At 42.9% G+C, this 25013-nt stretch overlaps 1 pseudogene; it reads right to left on the bottom strand.

Annotated features, from left to right (window-relative positions):
• Positions 1-92: 92 nt before the first annotated feature.
• Positions 93-21755, bottom strand: LOC123930512 (annotated as a pseudogene).
• Positions 21756-25013: the final 3258 nt, after the last annotated feature.

The raw sequence follows: 25013 nt of genomic DNA, 5'->3' as shown, positions 1-25013 counted from the left end.
CTGTGATTTTCAGGCACCTCGGGTACCTGGGCAAAGTTTCTGTTTGGATCTCCCTATACCAGCCCTCCCTCAGTGCATCTGTTACTAGACGCTCAAACCCCGATGCAGACCCAAGGGTCTGGATCTCTGAGGAAGAGATGGATCTCTGAGGACGATAAAAGGCTTGGGGAAATCCCTCTCAGTACAGGAAATACGAGTGTATTCAGGCTGCCTCTCTTGGCTAACTGACCTCCACAAATGCTTCAGCTGACCTCTCCCACCCACTTTGGCTTTATTATTTTTTTAAGATTTGTTTATTTATTGGGGCACCTGGGTGGCTCAGTGGGTTAAGCCTCTGCCTTCAGCTCAGGTCATGATCTCAGGGTCCTGGGATCAAGCCCCCCGCATCAGGCTCTCTGCTCAGCAGGGAGCCTGCTTCCCCCCCTCTCTCTGCCTGCCTCTCTGCCTACTTGTGATCTCTCTGTCAAATAAATAAATAAAATCTTAAAAAAAAAAAAATTGGGGCGCCTGGGTGGCTCAGGGGGTTAAAGCCTCTGCCTTCAGCTCAGGTCATGATCCTAGAGTCCTGGGATCGAGCCCCGCATCCGGCTCTCCGCTTAGCGGGGAGCCTGCTTCCTCCTCTCTCTCTCTCTCTGCCTACTTGTAATCTCTATCTGTCAAATAAATAAATCTTAAAAAAAAAAAAAACAAAAACCTAAAGCTACGGCAACATGCAATCAGCATTTCCACATGGTCACCATGAGCTGGCGCTGGCAGCAGGGCACAGAGCCTCTTCTGTAAAAAAAAAAAAAAAAAAGATTTATTTTTTCTTTTTTTAATTAATTTTTTTATTTTTTAAATTACTTTTCAGTGTACTAGAATTCATTGTTTATGCACCACACCCAGTGCTCCATGCAATACGTGCTCTCCACAATACCCACCACCAGGCTGGCCCAACTTCCCCCCGCCCCGCCCCTTCAAAACTCTCAGATTGTTTTCTAGAGTCCATAGTCTCTCATGGTTCATCTCCCCCTCCAATTTCCCTCAACTCCCTTCTCCTCTCCATCTCCCCATGTCCTCCGTTTTATTTCTTATTCTCCAAATAAGTGAAACCATATGATAATGGACTCTCTCTGCTTGACTTATTTCACTCAGCATAATCTCTTCCAGTCCCATCCATGTTGCTACAAAAGTTGGGTATTCATCCTTTCTGATGGAGGCATAATACTCCATTGTGTATATGGACCACATCTTCCTTATCCATTCATCCGTTGAAGGGCATCTTGGTTCTTTCCACAGTTTGGCAACTGTGGCCATTGCTGCTATGAACATTGGGGTACAGATGGCCCTTCTTTTCACTACATTTGTATCTTTGGGGTAAATACCCAGTAGTGCAATTGCAGGGTCATAAGGAAGCTCTATTTTTAATTTCTTAAAGAATCTCCACACTGTTCTCCAAAGTGGCTGCGCCAACTTGCATTCCCATGTTTATTTATTTTAAAGCAAGAGAGTGCAAGAACACATTCTGGGGGGTGAGGGGGAGGGGGAGAGGAAGAGAATCTCAACCAGACTCCACACTGAGCACAGAGCCTGATGCAGAGCTCGATCCAACAACCCTGAGATCATGACCTGAGCTGAAACTGAGAATCAGATGCTCAACCAACTGAGCCACCCAGGTTCCCCCTTCCTTTGGCTTTAGCAAATAAGTGATATCAGTTAAAATCATTGTATTAATAAAGACACTTTTAGTTACAAGTAACCAAAGCCCTGTGAAAATGAGCTTAAGCCCATTTAGCTATAAGCCTTTTTATTTAAAAAATGGGAGAATTGTTTAGCCAGTAACTTTGAGAGGCATACATGTGTGAATTCATAAGATTTATTTGTTTGAGTGAGAGAGAGAGCATGAAGGGGGAGAGGCAGAGGGAGAGAGAATCTCAAGCAGAATGCCTGCTTAACAAAAGGTTTGATCTCATGACCCTGAGATCATGACCTGAGCGAAATCAAGGGTCGGGCATTCAACTGACTGAGCCACCCAGGTACCCCTATACATATGTGAATTTAGACACAACTATACCCACATGGATTTTAGGCATGGTTGGATACAGGTGCTGAAAAAAGATCATCAGGAATCTATTTGTCTCCATCTATCTTTTCCCTTTTCTTTTGAACACAAACTCCTAAGCGGTGAAAGAAACGCTTGTCTTTCTTCATAGTTTTGCTGAGACTCCCAGACTTAACTTAGATCCAAATTCATCCCTAGACTAATCACAAGATCACTAGTCAAATGCCCATTACTAGAAGAAGGCATAGGTCAGGATGGAAATGAGGAAGGCTTGGATTCCCATGAAGAAAATTCAGGGTGCTATTACCTGGAGAAGGACACAGGACAAGCCACATCAGCAGATGCCCATGATGATCAAGCAGGCTAGTTCCCTTTTCCCTCTACCACAATCACTTACATATCTACCAACTCATTCAGTACACCTCAAAGTCTCCTGCCAGAAAGCCCTTCCGCCTTTCCCTCTATACTCCTACCCAGGCAAAAGTCCTGTTTATCCAACCTCTGTGTCCTCCTACTACACAGTCTCCTAATATCCTGTTGTTTTCCTTCAAAGCACTGATCAGATCAAGATTGTATAGTGACATGCAATTATTAACCTAGTGTGTATCTTTCCACTACATTATACTCTTTAAAGAAACAAGACTTTGGTGTCCCAAAAGCCTAGTACAGTACAGTGACTGGTGCAGGAGTACTCAGTAAGTATGTGTTCATTCATTCACTTGATACTTATCTGTAAGACACTGGGGATAGTAAGTCCAATCAGACATGGTCTCTGCCTGGTTTCTACCCAAGTGAGGGAGACAGAGGAGTAAATCAGTGCTCACTATCCAACTGCAACACTTTCTCCAAGAATGGTGGACTCAAAGGAGCCAAGGGGAGGAACATATAAATCAGAAGGATCCAGGAAAGTTTTCCTGAAGAGTCATGATGTTGACCTAACTTTAGAAAACAGAAAAATAAGCAAGATGAATGAGAGGAGAAGGATAACCTCAGAATCATGTTAGGAAACACGGAAATGTCACCTAGCCTGAAAATTTCCTGGGAGAATTGATGGCCTCGGTGTCATTTCATTAACTGTCTAGACTAGGGATAACTATATAAGAATTAGGCCTTTAGCTATAACTATGCCTTTAAGAAAAAAAAAAAAAAAGAGAATGAAAGAAAAGTAAAGGGAGGGCACCTGGGTGGTTCAGTTGCTTGAGAGACTGACTGCCTTCAGCTCAGGTCAGGATCCTGGAGTCTGGGTTTGAGTCCCCCATTGGGCTCCCTGCTTGGCAGGGGGTCTGCTTGTAACTTTCCCCCTCTTATCCTCACTCTTTCTCATTCTCTCTCTCTCTCTCTCTCTCTAATAAATAAGTAAAAGAAAAGTAAGGGGGGCAGTGTCTAAAGTAGAATTTTTTTGTTAACAAAATAAAGTTAAATTTTTTGGACTTAAAAACTAGCTTAAAAGGATAGGTAGAAGCTCTCTGATTACATCAGCAACTGGCAAGGCAACTGCCACATAGTAGGCCCTCAATAAATGTGTGAATGACTGGATGAAAGTTACTGGAATCAATATGTTTTCCTTAAAAGCAAGAGCAAAGCCAGCCAAGGATATGGCCCATTCAGAATCCTAGCAGATTCCTAAAGACACACAAAAGAGATAAAGGGCAAAAGAAATACTTTAAAGCAGGAAGATTTATATAATGCTGTGTGTGTAGAATAAAAATGTGCCCAGCTTCACATGCCATTTGCTGCCAGGATCTGAGATTGTTACTAAGAAAAGGGTGGGAGGAGGCTGTTGGGGGGAAATCAGACACCAGGCCAAGACACAGCCACAGAAAATTCAACATTTGGGGTTTGAAAAGAGGGCCTGGAACACAAGGCTCTTTTGTTTTTCTGGCTTCTCTTAATTACCACGTTTGAGACCTGAGATTTAAGAAACAAGCTCTAATCAAAAGGACAATTTACACTCCATTATAGAGACAGCTCAGCCATAGTCCCCAGTTTCCCCTCTGGTTGCAACCTGAGTCATTTGTGGAATGGCCTCGTTAAGCGTGGAGGAGAGCTATAAATGGTTTATAAATCAGCGTGTTGCATCACAAACCAAAGCAGTTGCTGCTCCCAAGGCTGGCAGCAAAATCATGAATCAGAGTCTAAAGTTCTAGAACAATGTTTGTGAATCAAATCTCACAATGGGTTGTCCTTAATGGCATTCTATAGCTATGCCCTCATCCCAGATTTCCTCTGTGCCAACCACACCCCGTCACTCACATGCATGGAACCTGGAAGCTCTTCTTTCCATACTAAGATGGATGAGCTAATGAAAGGGGTCACTTCCCATCACCTTTTCTCATAGCCTTTGGTCAAAGGAACCCTACCCTTTACTCCATACTTGCTGTGCAGAACATTTCCTCTACTTTGTCCCCAGGATCATTAAATCTCTCTCAATAATGGCAAAGACTTTAGATCTTATCTCATGCCTGTCTCTGTTCTAAGTGTTTTATGCACAGATAATCAAATCTATGTCACAACAATCTTAGGGGGGAATCTTGCTATCATCCCCCACCTTTCAGATGGGGAAACTTTGGCTCACAGAGGTTTGGTAACTTGCCTAAAGTTACCTGGCCCTTAAATGGTTATGCCAATATTGAAACCAAGGTCCTTAGGCTCCATAGTTGACACTCTCAACTACTGTGTTATGCTGCCATGAAACAGAGGGTGCCATCTAAGCTAGACAGAGCTTACCCTTGTCATAGCCCCACTCTGTTAACCATGACTGGTCACAGGTACCCCCCACCACCACTCACAAAGTTCTGAAGAACCTGCCAACCTTGACCAGGCATGAGCCAATCAGAACATCAGTGTTCCCTGATCTTAGTTACTGTCTCAGAGCTGGGCCTGTGACTCAGCCGGAGCCAGTGAATCATGATGGGACTTTTACTGGGGCTTCTAGGAGAAGGTGGTCCTCTGTTCTCTCCAGGTACTGGTGAGGGGAGGATGTGGGGAGAAGACTACTACAGCACTTTCACTGCTATGAAAGGAGGCCCCCAAGAAAGAGTCAACAACCACAGAATACAGAACAAAGAGAAGAACCGTGCAGCACAAGACTACCAGGGCATTGCCAAGAGTACATAGTGTTGGGCTCATGCCATGCAATATAATGAGGGCCCCTGAAGTTAGGGAAGGCATATTGCCATGCCCTAATTGGATCCCTGAATCCAGCAACTCTTGAAGTGCCAAACACCTCCACACTGTTGGGTTCCATGAACCAGTATATCCCCCCCCCTTTTTTTTTTAAGAAATACTTTTTTTTTTCTTAAAGATTTTATTTATTTGACAAAGACAGCAAGAGAGGGAATACAAGCAAGGGAAGTGAGAGAGGGAGGAACAGGCTTCCTGCAGAGCAGGGAGCCTGATGTGGAGCTCGAACCCAGGACCCTGGGATCATGACCTGAGCCAAAAGGCAGATGATTAATGACTGAGCCACCCAGGTGCCCCCCAGTATCCTTTTTTAGAAGCCAATATGAGTAGGGTTTTTTTGCAACTTGTATCATAATGCCCTATAATCAAAATGATTTCAACAAACCTTGTAAAAAACACAACAAAAAACAAAAACAAACCAAAAAAAGGTATGTGATAGCAAAGCCAAAAAGCCCACTAGTTACCGCGGTGGAAAATAAGATTACTGATAAAGATGGAACCATGACTTAATGCCCTCACCATGCTAAAGAAGAGAGAAAGAGCCAAATTTCTTAAATTCTCAACCATTCTCCGATTTACATTTTTGTACAAATGGACAACAGCACAGATAATCCTCCCCAACTGGCCACTAAGAGATTCACTTTCGTAATTACATTTAACTTTAGTTAATGTTACAATGACTTTAAATGCTCCCAGCAAAGCAGAAAGTTGTGGACCGGACCTCTCTTGAAGATAGGGCAAAGTCAGCCAGGCATCAAAAAAAACCCAGGGGATTTGGGTTGGTGAGGTGGTCAAAGAGGACTTTAGCCTTATGTATGTGTTAATCTCTTATAAAGGAATGCATTTGTAAATCATTCATATAATTGAAAGTTAACTTTAAAATAGGGTTAAAGGACAAGTCATGTAACTGCATTATCATACTTTTTTGGGGTAGTGTTACGGTTTTATTAATACAAATATGATGCACCCATATGCTCTCTGTGTATTCACTTCCCTCACTGTGCAGGCTGGCATTGGTCTTGGTGACTCTTACGGCCAGGTGGGCTGCTCTTTCCGTAGTGGGTTTGCGGTTCTTGGAGGAGACATTGTGAGCAATCTCTATGCAGTGAGATTTGCTGCACTTCAATCTCCTTGACGTGTACTGGGAACTTCCAGAAGCCACTGGGTGGCATATGCTTTGTTTTCTTGTTGCTCTCGTAATCAGTGTTGGGCATCAGGATCTGGCCCTTGAGTCTTCTGTGCCCCATATTGTCAATGCTCTGGGTTTCTGCCAGTTATGCTTAACTTTGACATATGGGTCTGTCTGGTGCTGGATGAATTTCTTGGTCCTCTTTTGAATGATCTTGGGCTTCACCAGAGGTCTGAGGATGGCCACTGATGCCAAGTAGGAGATGGCGGCCACGTCCGCAGGCAGTACCAAGAAAGAGCTATCATATTTTTTTTTAAGTAGTGGAGCCCCTCACATGGAATGTTTTATAAAACACTGTAGAGAACATCTGTTGTGCTTCCCTTCTTTGGTATAGAATTCAAAAACATGATAGCTTGCTTCCTGGGAACCACCTTCGCCTATTCACGCTCAACTTTGGTTCAGACGCATTGTCTTGATGAAAATTGATTCCAGAGCTCTCCTGGCTCTTTTTTGCCCCATGACAATTCTGGAAAGAGACAGCAGTCGCATAGTTTTTTAATCTCCCTGAATCTTCTCCCCATCTAAAAAAAAAAAAAAGGCAGACAGAATAACTAGATGGTAAAACCAAAAACAACTATGGACAACATCAACAACAAGGTCAGATGATAGGGTGTCCCCACAAAATTCAAAAATACGAGAGAGTGAGCACAACCAGCACAGTGAGCACAACCAGCACTATGAGATCTGCATTATATTCACATTTATACAGGAAAAAGCAGAGGGAAGAAACAAGGCAACTGGTGGGCAAGCAAAATTGTACTCATGGAAGGCAAGACTGGACTGATTGGAGCAAAGCAGTTGAAGTGATAGACAAATGGTTTGCCTGCTCCAATATTAGATGAGTACAAGGGGTCTCTGATAAGATCTGAAGAGACTGGAGCAGTTAGAGCAACGTGGATTCATAAAGCTAAGTGACCAAGTTGCCTTCCACAAAACTGATGAAAAGTATAAACTAGTATTTTAAAACTAGCTAAAAGATATCTCGAAAGATACAAGATATCAAAGATTAACATGAATTAGAACTGGAAAAATATTGCAATTAAGTGACAAAACTTAGGGAAAATTAAGAGTAAATAATTTATTTCAGAAATAAAGCTAATAGAAAAAAAACAAGAATGAATACATACTACAGATATTGCCTTTTGAGAAATGGAAGTTGAAAAAAGAAAGGCTTTTAAATTTAGAATAAAGAAAGAAAAATAATTTGAAAGAAATTGATACATATTGGGGGGCCTGGATGGCTCAGTCAGTTAAGTGGCTGCCTTTGGCTCGGGTCATGATCCCAGGCTCCTGGGATCGAGCCCTACATCGGGCTCCCTGATAGTGGAGTGCCTGCTTCTCCCTCTCCCTCTGCCTGCTGCTCTGCCTATTTGTATTCTCTATCTCTGTGTCAAATAAATAAAGCCTTAAAAAAAAAAGTGATGCATATTGAAGCCATGTAAATAAGATATAACATGTTATATTAGGAGTAATTGCAAATGAAAACAAAACCAGTGGAACATGACAAACACTAAAAATTATAATTCAAGAAAACTTTCCAAAATAAAGATTTGAAACAAGGCACCTGGGTGATTCAGTTGGTTAAGTGTCCATCCAAGTCTTGATCTCTGCTCAGGTTATGATCTCAGGGTCATGAGATGCAGCCCATCTCTGGCTCCACGCTGGGCGTGCTGTCTAAGATTCTCTCTCTCCCTCTGTCCCTTCAACCCCCTAAAAACATAAAAAATAAATATTTGAAACTACATTTTGAAAAGGCACACCTTAAAACTGAAAATATTGACCCAGAAAGACAAATACTAAGATATATTCTAAACTTTAAAGAAAAAGATTAAAATTGGCCCTTTTTGTAACTAGGCCAAAAATCCAAGTGAATTATAATGGAAAGAAAATTAGATTTTCATTAGACTTTCAACAGCAATTCTTTATGCTGGAAGAAAATAGAGTTACAGATTTAAGATATCTAGGAAAGAAAATGTGAGCCAAAGATCTTGTATCCAGCTTAATATAAAGGGCACAGAAATAACCAACCTGTTCTTGACCTGATGAAACTCAAGGAATCTTCCTCAGAATTGTGGGTGCCTGGGTGGCTCAGTGGGTTAAACCTCTGCCTTCAGCTCAGGTCATGATCCCAGAGTCCTGAGATTGAGACCTGCATCAGGCTCTCTGCTCAGCAGGGAACCTGCTTCTTCCTCTCTCTCTGCCTGCCTCTCTGCCTACTTGTAATCTCTGTCAAATAAATAAATAAATTCTTAAAAAAAAAAAAATTGTGGTCATCTTGAAAAAGGGTTGGATGTGATTGAGATGAAACATATGGAGTGCTTCTGAGGTAGCCAGTAAAGTTCTATCTCTTGTCATAAGTGGTGGTTATGTACGTTTGGAATAGTTTTCTGTATATGTGTTTTATTTTCTAATAAAAAGTTTAAAAACAGCAAACAAAATATTAGACAATTACACTTAATAAATTTGAATATGAGCCAAAGATGAAACTATTATTAAATGTTTAGGTACAATATAAGGGCACTGGAGTTATATAGCAGAATATTCTTATTTTTTGGAGATGCACGATGAATTTACTGTAATTTACTTTTAAATTGCTCTATCAATGGGGCGCCTGGGTGGCTCAGTGGGTTAAAGCCTCTGCCTTCGGCTCAGGTCAGGGTCTCAGGGTCCTGGGATCCAGCCCCACATCAGGCTCTCTGCTCAGCGGGGAGCCTGCTTCCTCCTCTCTCTCTCTGTCTGCCTCTCTGCCTACTTGTGATCTCTGTCTGTCAAATAAATAAATAAAATCTTAAAAAAAAATGCTCTATCAAGGGGTGCCTGGGTGGCTCAATGGGTTAAAGCCTCTGCCTTCAGCTCAGGTCATGATCCCAAGGTCCTGGGATGGAGCCCTGCATCAGGCTCTCTGCTCAGTGGGGTGCCTGCTTCCCCCCTCTCTCTGCCTCTCTGCCTACTTGTGGTCTCTGTCTGTCAAATAAACAAATAAAATCTTTAAAAAAATGTTCTATCAAAAAAATCAAATTTCAAGTCACATTTTGTTATTTTAATTCTTTTTATTTTATTTTATTTTTTAGAAGGTGGGGTGGGGAGGGGCAGAGGGAGAGCAGGGGAGAGAATCTTCAGCAGGCTCCACGTGCAGATCAGAGCCCAACACAGGGCTTAATCTTACAATGCTGAGATCATGACCTGAGTGAAATCAAGAGGCAGATGCTTAACTGACTGAGCCACCTAGTGCCCCATTAATTTCTAATTGATGTATAATGTGTACAATATTATGTGTTATATGCAGATGTTAAGTCTTTTTTTCTTTTTAAAGATTTTATTTATTTATTCGACAAAGATCACAAGTAGGCAGAGAGGCAGGCAGAGAGAGAGGAGGAAGCAGGCTCCCTGCGGAGCAGAGACTGATGTGGGGCTCAATCCCAGGACCCTGGGATCATGACCTGAGCCAAAGGCAGAGGCTTTAACCCACTGAGCCACCCAGGTGCCCCCAGATGTTAAGTCTTATGGTGAGATGAGTTTTGACAAATGCCACTATTCTATCAAAATACAGAATATTTTCCCCAGAAAATCAATCTCCTCTCTGGTTCCTCACTGAGGGAATCACTGTTCTGATGATCTCTTCATCACAGATTAATTTTACTTAACATAATAGAGTTATGTAACACATAATCTTTAGACACACTTTAAAAAATCTTAATATCCCTGAAATTGGAAAGCATCTTAAGAAATTGGTGGTGTTCGGGGCGCCTGGGTGGCTCAGTGGGTTAAGCCGCTGCCTTCGGCTCAGGTCATGATCTCAGGGTCCTGGGATCGAGTCCCGCATCGGGCTCTCTGCTCAGCAGCAAGCCTGCTTCCCTCTCTCTCTCTCTGCCTGCCTCTCTGTCTACTTGTGATCTCTCTCTGCCAAATAAATAAATAAAATCTTTAAAAAAAAAAAAAAAAAGAAATTGGTGGTGTTCGGGATGCCTGGGTGGCTCAGTTAGTTAAGCAACTGACTTTAGCTCAGGTCATGATCCTGGGGTCCTGGGATCAAGCTCCTCATTGGGCTTCCTGCTCAGTGGCCAGCCTGCTTCTCCCTCTCTCTCTGCTGCTCCCCCTGCTTGTGCTCTCTCTCTCAAGTAAAATAAATAAAATCTTGAAAAAAAAAAAAGAAAGAAATTGGTGTTTAAACAATTAATGACAGTGTTTCTCTTTTTTATTGTTAAATAAAATAATGAAGTGTCTTACAATCAATGGCATCTTTGATTTAATGAAGTATTTATATAAATGAAGTAAATATGGCAAAAATTTAATAGTTATTAAATTTAGTTGGTAGGTATATGGATGTCTTACTTTTCTATGAGTTTGAACACTTTTATATAAAAATATAAAAAATTTGGGGCACCTGGGTGGCTCAGTGGGTTAAAGTCTCGGCCTTTGTCTCAGGTCAGGATCCCAGGATCCTGGGATTGAGCCCGTATTGGGCTCTCTGCTCAGCAGGGAGCCTGCTTCCCCCTCCCTCTCTGCCTGCCTCTCTGCCTACTTGTAATCTCTGTATGTCAAATAAATAAATAAAAATCTTTACTATATATATATAATTTTACTAAATACATAAATAAATCAAAGGATGCCACAATTATTGCACCCCGTTTTGGTCTTTTCTTCTCCTTGATTCAAGTGACCATTAAATAATGGAATTGGTAGGAGCCTTTCTGGACCTCTGTGAAACCCTAACTATATTAGAGACTGGGGTCCTCTAGACTAGTACAAGATCATCAACTCTTTGTAGGAGTTCCCTTTTTCTCAGATATATTATTTTTCTATACTCTATTTCCCCAAACTTTTCAAAAGCTTAGAGTTCCTTCCCCATGCCCTGATGAGTGAGAATGAGGAACTCTGCACTTGTGATCAAAGTGTCTAATCAAGTATCAAATCCAGCAAGCTGAGTGCCTGAGTGTAAGGCAAGAAGGAAAAGCTGGGGCCCAGAACCAGCACCTTGCAGCTGGAAGTCCAAGATGCTAGTTCTCTAAGTATATACTTCCAGTTCTTCCATGTAAATAATTATAAATCCATGTTAATGGGGACAGAATATATAAGGATGTAACTTTGACATTAAAAAGCAAAGTGTGGGGAGATGGAGCTATAAAGAAGTAGAGTTTTTGTATGTGATTGAAGTTTAATTGGTATTGATTTATTTATTTATTTATTTTTATTTAACAGACAGAGATCACAAGTAGGCAGAGAAGCAGGCAGAGAGAGAGGATGAAGCAAGCTCCCTGCTGAGCAGAGAGCCCAATGCGGGGCTCAATCCCAGCACCCTGGGACCATGACCTGAGCTGAAGGCAGAGGCTTTAACCCACTGAGCCACCCAGGCACCCCTAATTGGTATTGATTTAAAGTAGACTGTTATGCAGTGCCTGGGTGGCTCAGTCATTAGTGTCTTAGTCTTGATCTCAAGGTTGTGAGTTCAAGCCCCACAGTGGGTGTAGAGATTATTTAAAATAGACTGTTTTAACATGGTTAAATGTTATATGTAATATCAGGTTGTTATATGTAATCTCCATGAGACCACAAAGAAACTATCTCTAGAACATGCGTAGAAGTAAATAAGAAGGCGGGGCGCCTCGGTGGCTCAGTGGGTTAAGCCTCTGCCTTCGGCTCAGGTCATGATCTCAAGGTCATGGGATGGAACCCCGCATCAGGCTATCTGCTCAGCAGGGAGCCTGCTTCCCCTCTCTTTCTGCCTCTCTGCCTACTTGTGGTCTCTGTCTGTCAAATAAATAAATAAAATCTTAAAAAAAAAAAGTAAATAAGAAGGCAATCAAACCATGTCACTACAAAAACTGATGTTGACATAAGGGAAGGCAGTAATAGTGGAAGTGAGGGACAAATATAATCTAAAAGACAAATAGAAAACAAATAACAAAATGCCAATAGTAAGTTCTTTCTTATCAGTAACTACTATTGTTGTAAATGGGCTAAATTCTTAATCAAAAGTCATAGACTGATGTGAAACTAATATAACACTGTATGTTAGTTATACTTGAATTTAAAAAAAACATATAGATTGGCAGAATGGCTTTAAAAAAAAAACAGGATTCAACTCTATCCTGTTTTGATGTAATTAACATACTTGGTGCAACATCCATTCATGACAAAAGCCCTCTACAAAATAGGTCTAGACGGAACATACCTCAACACAATAAAGACCTTATTGTGAAAAACCCACAGCCAGCATTCTACTCAATGGTGAAAAACTTGAGAGCTTTTCCCCTCAGGTCAGAAACAAGACAAAGATGTCCACTCTCACCACTTTTATTCAAATATAATACTAGAACTCCTAGCCACAGCAATTAGGAAACACAAAGGAAAAAAAAGGACATTCAAATTGGTGAGGGATAAGTAGAATCTTCACTATTTACAGATGACATGATACTCTATATAGAAAATCCAAAAGACTCCACCAAAAAGCTATTAGCACTAATAAATGAATTCAGTAGAGTTGAAGGCTACAAAAATTAATGTACAGAAATCTGTACTGCTAATGAAGCAGCAGAAAGTGAAATTAAGAAAGCAATCCCACTTACAATTGCACCAAAACCAATAAAGTACATAGGAATAATCTTAACCAAAGAGTGAAAGACTTGTACTCTGAAAATTATGAAACACTGATGAAAGAAATTCAAGGTGATGCCCAGAAATGGAAAGATATTCCATGCTCATGGGTTGGAAGAACAAATATTGTTAAAATGTCCATACTATCCAAACCAATCTACACATTTGATGCAATCCCCATCAAAATACCAATAACATTTTTCACAGAACTAGAATAAACACTCCTAAAATATGTATATGTATATGTATATGTACATGTACGTAAGAGGTCAAATAGTCAAAGCAATCTTGAAAAAGAAAAACAAAACTGGAGGTATCATAATTCCAGATTTCAAGTTATGTTACAAACTGGTAGTAATTAAAAACAGTATGGTACTGGCACAAAAATAGACACATAGATCAATGGAACAGAACAGAAAACCCAGGTGTTGAGAAAACTGGACAGCCATATGCAAAAGAATGAAATGGGACCACTTTTTCTCACTATACACAAAAATAAACTCAAAATACATTAAAGGCCTAAATTTGAGACCTAAAACCGTAAAAATCCTAGGAGAGAGTACAGGCAGTAATTTTTCTGATATCGGTCATAGCAACGTTTTTCTAGATACGTCTCCTGAGGCAAGGGAAATAAAAGCAAAAATAAACCAGTGGGACTACATCAAAATAAAAAGTTTCTGCACAGCAAAGGCAGCAATCAACAAAATCAAAAGGCAATATACAAAATGGGAGAACATATCTGCAAATAATATACCTGCTTGGGGTGCCTGGGTGGCTCAGTGGATTAAGCCTCTGCCTTCAGCTCAGGTCATGATCTCAGGGTCCTGGAATCAAGCCCCGCATGAGGCTCTCTGCTCAGCAGGGAGTCTGCTTCCTCCTCTCTCGCTACCTGCCTACTTGTGATCTCTCTCTATGAAATAAATAAAATCTTTAAAATATATATATATACCTGATAAAGGGTTAACCCAAAATTTATAAAGAACTGATACAACTTAATATCCCCTCCAAAAAATTCCAATTTAAAAATGGGCAAAAGACATAAACAGACATTTCTCCAAAGAGGACATATAGATAGGGAATAGACACATGCAAAGATGCTCAACATCATGCATCATCAGTGAAGTGCAAACCAGAACTACAACGACATGTCACGTCACATCTGTCAGAATGGCTAAAATAAAAAACACAAGAAACAATGTGTTTGTTGGTGACAACGTGGAGAAGGAAAGGAACCCTTTTGTTGGTAGCAATGTAAAGTAGTGCAGCGACTGGAAATTGGTATAAAAGCTCCTCAAAAAGTTAAAAATAGAACTACCCTCTAAAAGGGGCACCTGGGTGGCTCAGTCGTTTTAAGCATCTGCCTTTGGCTCAGGTCATGATCCCAGTGTCCTGGGATGGAGCCCTATATCGGGCTCCCTGCTCACCAGGGAGACTGCTTCTCCCTCTCCAGCTCCCCCATGCTATGTTCCCTCTCTCACTAGCTCTCTCTGTCATAAATAAATAAAATCTTAAAAACAAAAACAAAAACAAACTACCTTATACTCCCAACAAAAGAACTTCCACGTATTTACCCCCAAAATACAAAATACTGATTCAAAGGGATGCATGCGCCCCTATGTTTATTGCAACATTATTTACAATAGCCAAGCTATGGAAGCAGCCCAAGTGTCCATTGATAGATGAATGGATAAAGAAGATGCGGTGTATCTCTCTAATGGAATATTATTCAGCCATAAAAAATGGAATCTTGTCATTTGCAATGACATGGATGGAGCTAGAAAGTATAATGCTAAATACCAGTCAGAGAAAGACAAATACCACATGATTTCACTTATGTGTGGAATTTAGAGACAAAACAAATGAGCAAAGAAAAAAAAAAGAGAGATAAACCAAGAAGCAACTATAGAGAACAAACTGATGGTTACCAAAGGGGAGGGAGTGTGGGTGAAATAGGTTATGAGGATTAAAGGGAAACCTACCATGATGAAAAAAAGTAAAATAAAAGAATAAAATGAAATATATTTGGTCTCTGCTCTCAAAGTTCCCTGCACAGAGCTTCAAAACCTTGGGAATATCTTAAATGTTGGGAGTGTCTTTAGTTATTCATAATGAAACCCTTTTAACCTTATCTAAATTCATGCTAACAAGGTGGCTCAAAGTGAGCCCTTGATGGTTTCAAGAGAAGAGCCCGCCACGGAGTTGCCTAGAGGGTTGGAACTTTCAGCCCCATCTGGCCAACTCCAGGGAACTGAATGAGTACAGAGATTGAGTTCAATGGTCAATGACACAGGCATCAAGCCTATGCAAAGAAGCCTTGATAAAAACAAGTAGGCTTGGAGAGCTTATGGGTGGGGGACAATACTGATTTGCTGGGAAGAGGGCTTGTCCAGAGAAGGCGTGGAAACTTTGGCCCACGGCCTCCCATCCCCCACAGCTTGCCAAGTGCATCTCTTCCATTTATCCATTTAGCTGCTCCTTAGTTGTATTCTTTCTTTTTTTTTTCTCTTTAGGATTTTATTTGATAGAGAGGGAACACAAGCAGACTCTCCGCTGAGCAGGGAGCCCGATATAGGACCCTGGGATCATGACCGGAGCCAAAGGCAGACACTTAAAGGACTGAGCCCCCCAGGCGCCCCTGAGTTGTATTCTTTATAATGAAATTGTAATCGTAAGAATAGTGCTTTCCTGAGTTCTGTGAGTCATTCTAGAGAATTACTGATCCTGAGTGAGGTGTCATGGGACCCTTGAGTTTGTAGTTGTCTCAGCAGAAGTGCAGGTAGCTTGGGGACTCTATCTGTGACTAGTGTCAAAGTGGGGGGCACTTTTGTGGGACTGCGCTTCTAACCTTTTAGGTCCCAAGTTCAAATTCAGCTCTGCCACTTATTAGCTGTGTGATCTTCACGAGTAGCCCAATCTCTCTGAACATCAGCATTCCTATCCATGTAATGAGCACAGTGACATGTCATCCCTACGAGATGATACAGTAAAGTGCTTAGCACAGTGCCTGACACATTAAAAATGCTTAGTAAATATCTATTATAATTTTTAAAATATTTCTATTAATAAAGAAGGTTTTGTACCAGGACACCCTGGTGCTAAACCAAAATCACAAATAATGTTGTAGGTAAGTATCTCTGCCTGTCACCCCAGGCATAAAATAAGAAACTCATTTCCTTTCTTAAAACACAGAGGGGTCTGAAGAATGAACAAGAACTAGAATTTAAAAGCTAAAAGAATAAATGAGAACTACAAAGAATAAGTGATGTAGTTTTGGAATATAGGTGAGGTTCAGTGGGGTTCAGTCCAGAACCGACCACCGAGAAAGAATTCTTGAGATGTCTTTGGTGCAAAATGGTGCTTTATTAAAGCACAGGGATAGGACCCGTGGGCAGAAAGAGCTGATGTTCTGGGGTTTTGAGGGGTGGCTGATTATATACTATGGGGTTAGGGGAGGTAAAGAAAAACAGGTTTTTGTTTTTGTTTTTTTTTAAAGATTTTATTTATTTATTTGACACAGAGATCACAAGTAGGCAGAGAGGCAGGCAGAGAGAGGGGGAAGTAGGCTCCCTGCTGAGCAGAGAGCCCAATGCAGGGCTCCATCCCAGAACCCTGAGATCACAACCCGAGCCAAAGGCAGAGGCTTAACCCACTGAGCCACCCAGGTGCCCCAAAACAGAGGTTTTGAAAAAACTTTCATGTTTTAAAAAAGATGCACAGGATCCCAGAAGCTTTGCTATTTATCAAGTTAAGGTTGTTTTTCCTTTAAAATTTTTTTTTTTAAAGATTTTATTTATTCATTTGACAGACAAAGATCACAAGTAGGCAGAGAGACAGGCAGAGAGACAGGCAGAGAGAGAGGAGGAGGAAGCAGGCTCCCTGACAAGCAGAGAGCCCGATGCGGGGCTCGATCCCAGGACCCTGAGATCATGACCTGAGCTGAAGGCAGAGGCTTTAACCCACTGAGCCACCCAGGTGCCCCTGTTTTTCCTTTTAGTAAGGCATTAACAGTAAGATAGTTGGGAGCTTCCTGGAGGAATGTTACATTCCTGCTATCACACGTCCTTGTCAATGAGCTTTATTTTTTTTATTTTTTATTTTTTTAAAGATTTTTTTTTTTTTAAAGATTTTATTTATTTATTTGACAGAGAGATCACAAGTAGACAGAGAGGCAGGCAGAGAGAGAGGGGAAAGCAGGCTCCCTGCCGAGCAGAGAGCCCGATGCGGGACTCGATCCCAGGACCCTGAGATTATGACCTGGGCCGTAAGCAGCGGCTTAACCCACTGTTTATTTATTTGACGGACAGAGATCACAAGTAGGCAAAGAGACAGGCGGGGCGGGGGGTGGGGGGAGCAGGCTCCCTGCTGAGCTGAGAGCCCAATGTGGGGCTCTATTCCAGGACCTTGGGATCATGACCCGAGCTGAAGGCAGAGGCTTTAACCCACTGAGCTACCCAGGTGCCCTCACTAGGACGTTTGTAAACTGAGGCAGACTCAGGTCTTTCAGGATTGTGATCTTTACAAGTTAGCTATTTGTTTTTCCTTTAGGGCAGCCAAGAGTGCCTGAGGAATGTCACATATATTCCATGGGGTGGGGGTGGGGGTTGGGGGGTGGAGGAGGGTGTCAGCTTCTGCTTTGTCCTCAACTTGCCTTCTGTTCCCTCACCACAAGGCCTTGCATAAATCATTTTTTCTCTTAAGTTCCTAGGTCCTGAGACTATTTTGCAAGCCTCTCTAGGTGAAAGATTCTGTGGCGTCATGAAAAATGTCTGGGTAAAGTTGGAGAGGGAACCAGCTAGAAATATTGATTTGAGCCATTGCTTAAGATTTTGTCTGTGCTTTAAGGCCCTGAATGGCTAAAAAGTCACTGAATTTGCTGCTAAGAATTCTTTATGTTGGTCGCTTGGACTGTTTCTGAAATCTTTCCCCATGACTGAAGAAGTCAAGTCCAAGAGTTCACATCCCTGCAGGATCAGGAAGCAAGCAATCAAGGAATGTGGAACAACAAACACACTGTGAATGAAAGAGGCTGGGTTTGCTCCTGAAGCTTACACAATGGCTCCTTCTCCTTCTGTCCTCTACCCTTTCCTCTCCTCAAGCTCCCATACCTCCTGGATTTCTTTGAGTCGGTTTCTAAGACCACAACATGCTGCCTCTGCTTTGAAATGGTATCAATGCAATGCTGAACTCTAAGTATTGCTTTTGTGAAGTGTCTTTATTCTCTCCTGAGCTCTGTAAATTACACTTATTTGAACACGCTAGTTGCCTTGTCTAGCTTGGCTTTGTATCTTTAAGAGTTTATCTTTAACCCACTTTGCAGGTCATTTTTTTTTTAAAGATTTTATTTATTGGGGCGCCTGGGTGGCTCAGCGGGTTGAAGCCTCTGCCTTCGGCTCGGGTCATGGTCTCAGGGTCCTGGGATCGAGCCCCGCGTCGGGCTCTCTGCTCGGTGGGGAGCCTGCTCCCCTTCCCCTCTCTGCCCGCCTCTCTGCCTACTCGTGATCTCTCTCTGTCAAATAAATAAATAAAATCTTTAAAAAAAAAAAAAGATTTTATTTATTTATTTGGCAGACAGAGATCACGAGTAGGCAGAGAGGCGGGCAGAGAGAGAGGAGGAAGCAGGCTCCCTTGCTAAGCAGAGAGCCCAATGCGGGGCTCCATCCCAGGACCCTGGGATCATGACCTGAGCCAAAGGCAGATGCTTAATGACTGAACCACCCAGGCGCCCCTATTTTTAAAAGATTTTATTTATTTATTTGACAGACAGAGATCACAAGCAGGCAGAGAGGCAGGGGTGGGTAGAGAAAGCAGGCTCCCTGCCAAGCAGAGAGCCTAATGCGGGGCTCAATCCCAGGACCCTGAGATCACGACCAGAGCTGAAGGCAGAGGCTTAACCCACTGAGCCACCCAGGCACCCCAGAATTACCTTCCTTTTAAAGATTGAATAACATTCCATTATATTTTGTTTACCCGTTCATCTGTCAAGGGACAGTTGGGTTGTTTCCACCTTTTGACAACTGTGAATAATGCTTCTATGAACACAGGCATACACTATCTGTTCAAGTCCCTGCCTTCAAGTCCTTTGTGTATACAGTTTACCCAGAATGTGGTAATTCTGTTTGTTTTTCATTTAAACTTATTTTTATTTTTATCACTATTTTTTTTTTTTTAAAGATTTTATTTATTTATTTGACAGAGAGAGATCATAAGTAGGCAGAGAGGCAGACAGAGAGAGTAAGAGGGAAGCAGGCTCACCGCTGAGCAGAGAGCCCGATGTGGGACTCGATCCCAGGACCCTGAGATCATGACCTGAGCCGAAGGCAGCAGCTTAAACCACTGAGCCACCCAGGCGCCCCCTTTATCACTATTTTTTAAAACATTGATAATACATTAAGCAAAAGGAAAGATTAGTCACCAATAAGCCCAAAGATAACCATATTAACAATAGTGTTTATTTTTCCAGACTTTCTAATCTACCCTAATATCCAAAAGGAAAAGAAACTTTAAAAATATCATTTTAGGGGCACCTGGCTGGCTCAGTCTGTAGAGCATGCAATTCTTGATCTTGGGGTCGTGAATTCAAGTCCCATGTTGGGGATAGAGAAGAAGGAAAGAGAAAGAAAGATAGAAAGAAAGAAGAGAGGAAGGAAAGAAGGAAGGAGGAAGGAAGGATGGGAGAGAGGAAGGAAGGAAAGAAGGAAGGAGATAGAGGGACAGAAGGGAGGGAGAGAGGAAGGAGGAGAGGAGGGGAGGGAAGAAGGAAGAAAGAGGGATCATTTTAGTCCTTCTAGCCTCAGGCCATCTTGAGCTGCTATCAGTTGGGGCCATCCAACACCTATGGCAGGAAGGTGGTGGCCACAAAGAAGATGAAAAAGTTGATGGAGGCTCCAACTCATTAAGAAAAGTGAAAAGTACATGCTGGGGTACAAGCAGACTGTGATGATCAGACATGGTAAAGCAAAACTGGTCCTCCTCGCCAACAACTCTCTGGTCTTGAGGAACTGAAATAGCATACTGTACCATGTTGGCCAAAACTGGTGTCCATCACTACAGTGGCAATAATATTGAATTGGGCACAGCATGTGGGAAATACTACAGAGTATGCGCTCTGCCTATCATTGATCCAGGTAATTCTTTTTTGTTTTTTTTAAAGATTTATTTATTTATTTATTTGACAGAGAGAGAGCACAAGTAGACAGGGAAGCAGGCAGAGAGAGGCAGGAGGGAAGCAGGCTCCCTCCTGAGCAGAGAGCCTGATGCAGGGCTTGATCCCAGGACCCTGAGACCATGACCCAAGCCAAAGGCAAAGGCTTAACCCTCTGAACCACCCAGGCGCCCTCCGGTGATTCTAATATCGTTAGAAGCATGTCGGAACAGACTGATAAAAAGTAAACCGTGCAAAATTTTTCTTTAATAAAACAGGCCAGAGCTTGTTTTAAAACTGTTAAATATATAAATACATATTTATAACTAAAATATGTAAGTATATACTTTTAATTCTCTCAGCAACCCTCTGAGGAAGACACTCATCATCTCACTGACAGGTAAGGAAACCGAGGCTCAGTGAGCAGAGGTTTGCATCTGTGACTGAGGGAATCAGTTGGGCTGGAAGGGGAGGCCAGAAGGTCTTCAAGCTAGAGCCAGTAACCCAGAAATCAGGTAGAAATGCAGGTAGTTCTGCAGATGAGGAGGCTAAGGCCAGAGAAGAGGACAGCGTTGGCTCAAGGTCACACAACAGATTAGTGACAGGTTTGGAACCAGAATTCAGAACTCTGATCTATGTTCTTCCCTCTTGCATCGTACCTGTGGTTCTCAAACTTTGGTGCATCAAAATCCTGATTATAGGAGGGGTGCCTGGCTGGCTTAGTCAGTTAAGTGCTGGACTCTTGATTTTGGCTCAGGTTACGATCTCAGGGTCATGAGATGGAACCCCATGACTGGCTCTGGGCTGTGTGGAGCCTGACTAAGATTCTCTCTCTCCTTCTGCCCCTCCCCCTGCTCATGCTCTCTCTCTCCAGAAAAAAAAAAAATAATAATAATAATTTTTTAAATTAAAAATCCCAACTATAGGGGCGCCTGGGTGGCTCAGTGGATTAAGCCGCTGCCTTCGGCTCAGGTCATGATCTCAGGGTCCTGGGATCGAGCCTCACATCGGGCTCTCTGCTCCGCAGGGAGCCTGCTTCCTCCTCTCTCTCTGCCTGCCTTTCTGCCTACTTGTGATCTCTCTCTGTCAAATAAATAAATAAAATCTTTAAAAAAAAAAAAAATTAAAAAAAAAAAAATCCCAACTATAGGAAAATTCCTGGGCAAACCCACCCCAGAGTTCCAAAACCAAAAAGTCTGGAATCTGCATTTCAGGCAAACACTCAGGGGCTCCTGGGACAATAGAATCATTGTTGTAGGCCAAGATTTTGTTTATTGGCAACTTCCACAACTTCCACCCAGCTCCCCAAGTGTCCTTGGGAGCAAGAGATTAAGAACTACCTTTAAGTCATCCAAGCACCCAGCCTGAGCATGATTTGACATTCTGGAAGGTCATCCATCCCTCCTTGTAGCCCCATAAGGCCCATCTGTTCTTCTGGGAAGACCCTCTCACTTTTTGTTGCACTGAGTGGAACAGCCCTCGCTGACTCGGAGGACTGGCTGCTCTGCACTCTTGGAGGCTGCCCTTATCACACTCACTATGCACCACCCTTCTCCGGACTGCAGCCAGCTTGAGAGCACAGACCCTACAGAGTCTATTTCATTCATTCATTCATTCATTCATTCAGCAAAAATTTACTGGGAACTTTTGTGTGACAGGTAATATACTAGATTCTGGGGATGCCAGAGAGCCTGTCTGTTTCTCACCATTTCCTAGTCCAGGCCAACACTGGACATTGTTGGTGCCATAATCCATCCTCCTGCCCCCTCAACTGCTCCTCTCCAACCCGTCCTCATGCAGCAGAATTTCAAACAGGAATATGATCATGTGACTCCCTTACTTTAAGCCTTCCAAAGGCTTTTAATGATTCTTAGGATGAAAACTGAAATTCTTACATTTAGGACCTTAGGCTGCCTGTCCCAAACCGCTCACCTCTGACCCTTTTCTCCCAGCCCTGCTCCTCTCCCTCATAGTTTGCCCTGCAGTCACCGTAGCCTTCTCAGAGCTTCTCGGCAATCCCTGGCCTGGGACATTTGTGCCTCATCACTGACACTGAGATGGAGTGTGAGGTGCGAGATGGATATTAGGGATCTACTTCCGTAAGAGGAAGTGGGAGGCAGCAGGATTGGGCAGAGAAAGAAAAAACCGTGAAGCAGGCCTGCCAAAGCCTCAGCCAACCTGCTGGGAAGCCTTGCAGCAAATTCCGCTCCAGCACTTGCCGAGTCTCGCTCAGTCACTGAACCTAGGCTTCTCCTGTCAGGGTGCGATGGCAACCGCAGGCCAGGCAGTTCTGTGCAAGTGAGGCAGACCCTGATGGCACTGGCAGGTGGAGGCAGGCTACAGGCCACACCCCTTAGTTGAAGGTAAATTCTCTCCGTTTTTTTCCAGACAAGTTTTCCCTTGATGGGTGAGGGCACATCCCCGTGTCTACCACACCCACCAGTACTCTACCCCTTATCATCCTGCCAGCCTTCTCTGGGCAGGCCATAGGCTACTTACTCTGGGAAACCTTCGCTCAGACTTGTGGACTGTAACTACTCATAAAACTGTCCTTTCTCTCCCGACCCATTATCACAGTTTGCAATCACATGCTTGTGTGTGTGCTTATCTAATGGATGTCCGCCTTTCCTAAGAAATTGTATGTCTGTGTAGGCAAGGACCATCTGTGTGACTCACAATAGTCCCAGAGCTCAGGTCAGCACCTAGCACACGGGAGGTGCTCAGTAAAAACTTGTTAAGGAATGGCGAGCGGTACCATGTCTTGCAAACAAACGACTCTTCCAACTGTGGATCGTCAGGGATTTGCTGTGTATTTGGAGCTCGTGTCCCGCTCACAGAGAGAACATTCATGACTGTTTTAATGAGGTTTTCTCTTTAATATTTAGAAGCTGCTCCTGCTCCATGCCAATCTGGTGTAGAGGGCGATTTTTTTTTTTAAGATTTTATTTATTGGACAGAGAGAGACACAGCGAGAGAGGGAACACAAGCAGAGGGAGTGGGAGAGGGGGAAGCAGGCTTCCCACCCAGCAGGGAGCCCGATGTGGGGCTTGATCCCAAGACTCTAGGATCATGACCCAAGTTGAAGGCAGCTGCTTAACTGACAGAGCACCCCTGTAGAGGGCAAAATTAAGCCACAGTTCACTCTATTACCACCATCATCATCACAACTACCACCCAAAAGCTTTTTTAGGGCTCAGTGCATTACAGTGGCAGTGCAAATTTCCAAACCCATAGAGCTACACAAGCCTGGTCCCTGCATGTTTGGACTGAAGCACTGGGTTAGAAATCACAGTTCAGGGGCACCTGGGTGGCTCAGTGGGTTAAAGCCTCCGCCTTCGGCTCCGGTCATGATCCCAGGGTCCTGGAATTGAGCCCCGCATCGGGCTTTCTGCTTGGCGGAGAGTCTGCTTCCTCCTTTCTGCCTGCCTCTGCCTACTTGTGATCTCTGTCTGTCAAATAAATAAATAAAATCTTAAAAAAAAAAAAAAAGAAATCACAGTTCAGTCTCTGCACTGGACTGTGCCACCTGAGTAAGTCACTTAATCTCTCTGAGCTTCATCTGCAAGATGGCGATAATGCCTGCCTTTTTCACTTCATTGATGTCTATCAGGTTCAAATGCAGTATGAAAGTGCTTTGTAAATTGTAGTAGTGTGGTTCACAGGAAAGAAAGGGAGTTTTCTTCTCATGCAGTCATCACGGGTTGGCTAAGGACACAATTGGGACATTAACTTGTTTTCTACAATGATGACGTGTGAGTCCACGTAGATGGACTGTGTGCTACACATTGTTTTCCCCAGTTTTGCAAATGGATTTGTCCTCACCTCTCTATGCCCACCCATCCTTCCAGCTCCCCTGCCCCTTCTGATCTGGGGTGGAGACTACAGGAAGTGCACCAACCTGTGGGTGAACAGTGAGGGACTGTGTTTACATTTTATTTGGGTCAAGGTTAAATGTGTTTTAGAGATAGAGGTGTGTGGGTGTGTTTCTCCACAACTGGGCAGAGCAGGTGAGAACATGACGTTGAAGGCAGTGGTGTCCTTAGAGAAGTCAAGCTCCCAGAGGGTATCTTTGCCTGGAGACTGGATACCTAGCCACTGGGACACAGGCGGGGAAGCAGGCAGTATCAACAGAAGTGCTGGGGGTGGAACCATTGATAAGAAGCCCAAATAACTGTCTTTGGTGGGCAAGCCAGGTAATTAACATAGGAATATTCAGAGATTTTCATGTCTGCTCCTCCCTCAATCCTCTTTTCCCCTTTATTGGTAATCAATTTATCTAATCCAAGTATATGGCAATCTCTTGACGAGGATGAGTAAGAGAGATCCATAGCACTAGGTTCCAAACTCTTGGCTTTTTCAGAGTTACCTCACTGAACTATCCTCACATCCCAAGAGGTTAAGTGTGTTACCCCATTTTACAGATGGGGAAACTAGGCTTACAAATGCTAAGTAACATGTTCAAAGTCAGCCAAGAGGTAAGTGATTATATGTATCTACATTCAAACCCAGATTTTCTAGTACCTTTTCCCCTACACTGCTGTGTGTGTGTATGTGTGTGTTTTTAAGGTTATTTATTTATTTTTATTTATTTATTTGACAGAGAGAGAGAGATCACAAATAGGAAGGGAGGTAGGCACAGAAACAGGGGGAAGCAGGCTCCCTGCTGAGCAGACAGCCCTATGCCATGCGGGGCTCTATTCCAGGACCCTGGGATCATGACCTGAGCCGAAGGCAGAGACTTAACCCACTGAACCACCCAGGCGCCCCCACTGCTGTGTTTTTAAAGTGTCTCCTTTCCCCTACTTTCACAAATCTAATGTTGAGTGCGTGTGTTTGTTGGGGTGAGGGAGCTTTGGGCTGCTTTT

Source organism: Meles meles, chromosome 19, assembly GCF_922984935.1.
Source record: "Meles meles chromosome 19, mMelMel3.1 paternal haplotype, whole genome shotgun sequence".
Classification (NCBI taxonomy): Eukaryota; Metazoa; Chordata; class Mammalia; order Carnivora; family Mustelidae; genus Meles; species Meles meles.
This window is presented reverse-complemented; position numbering and strand designations above follow the sequence as displayed.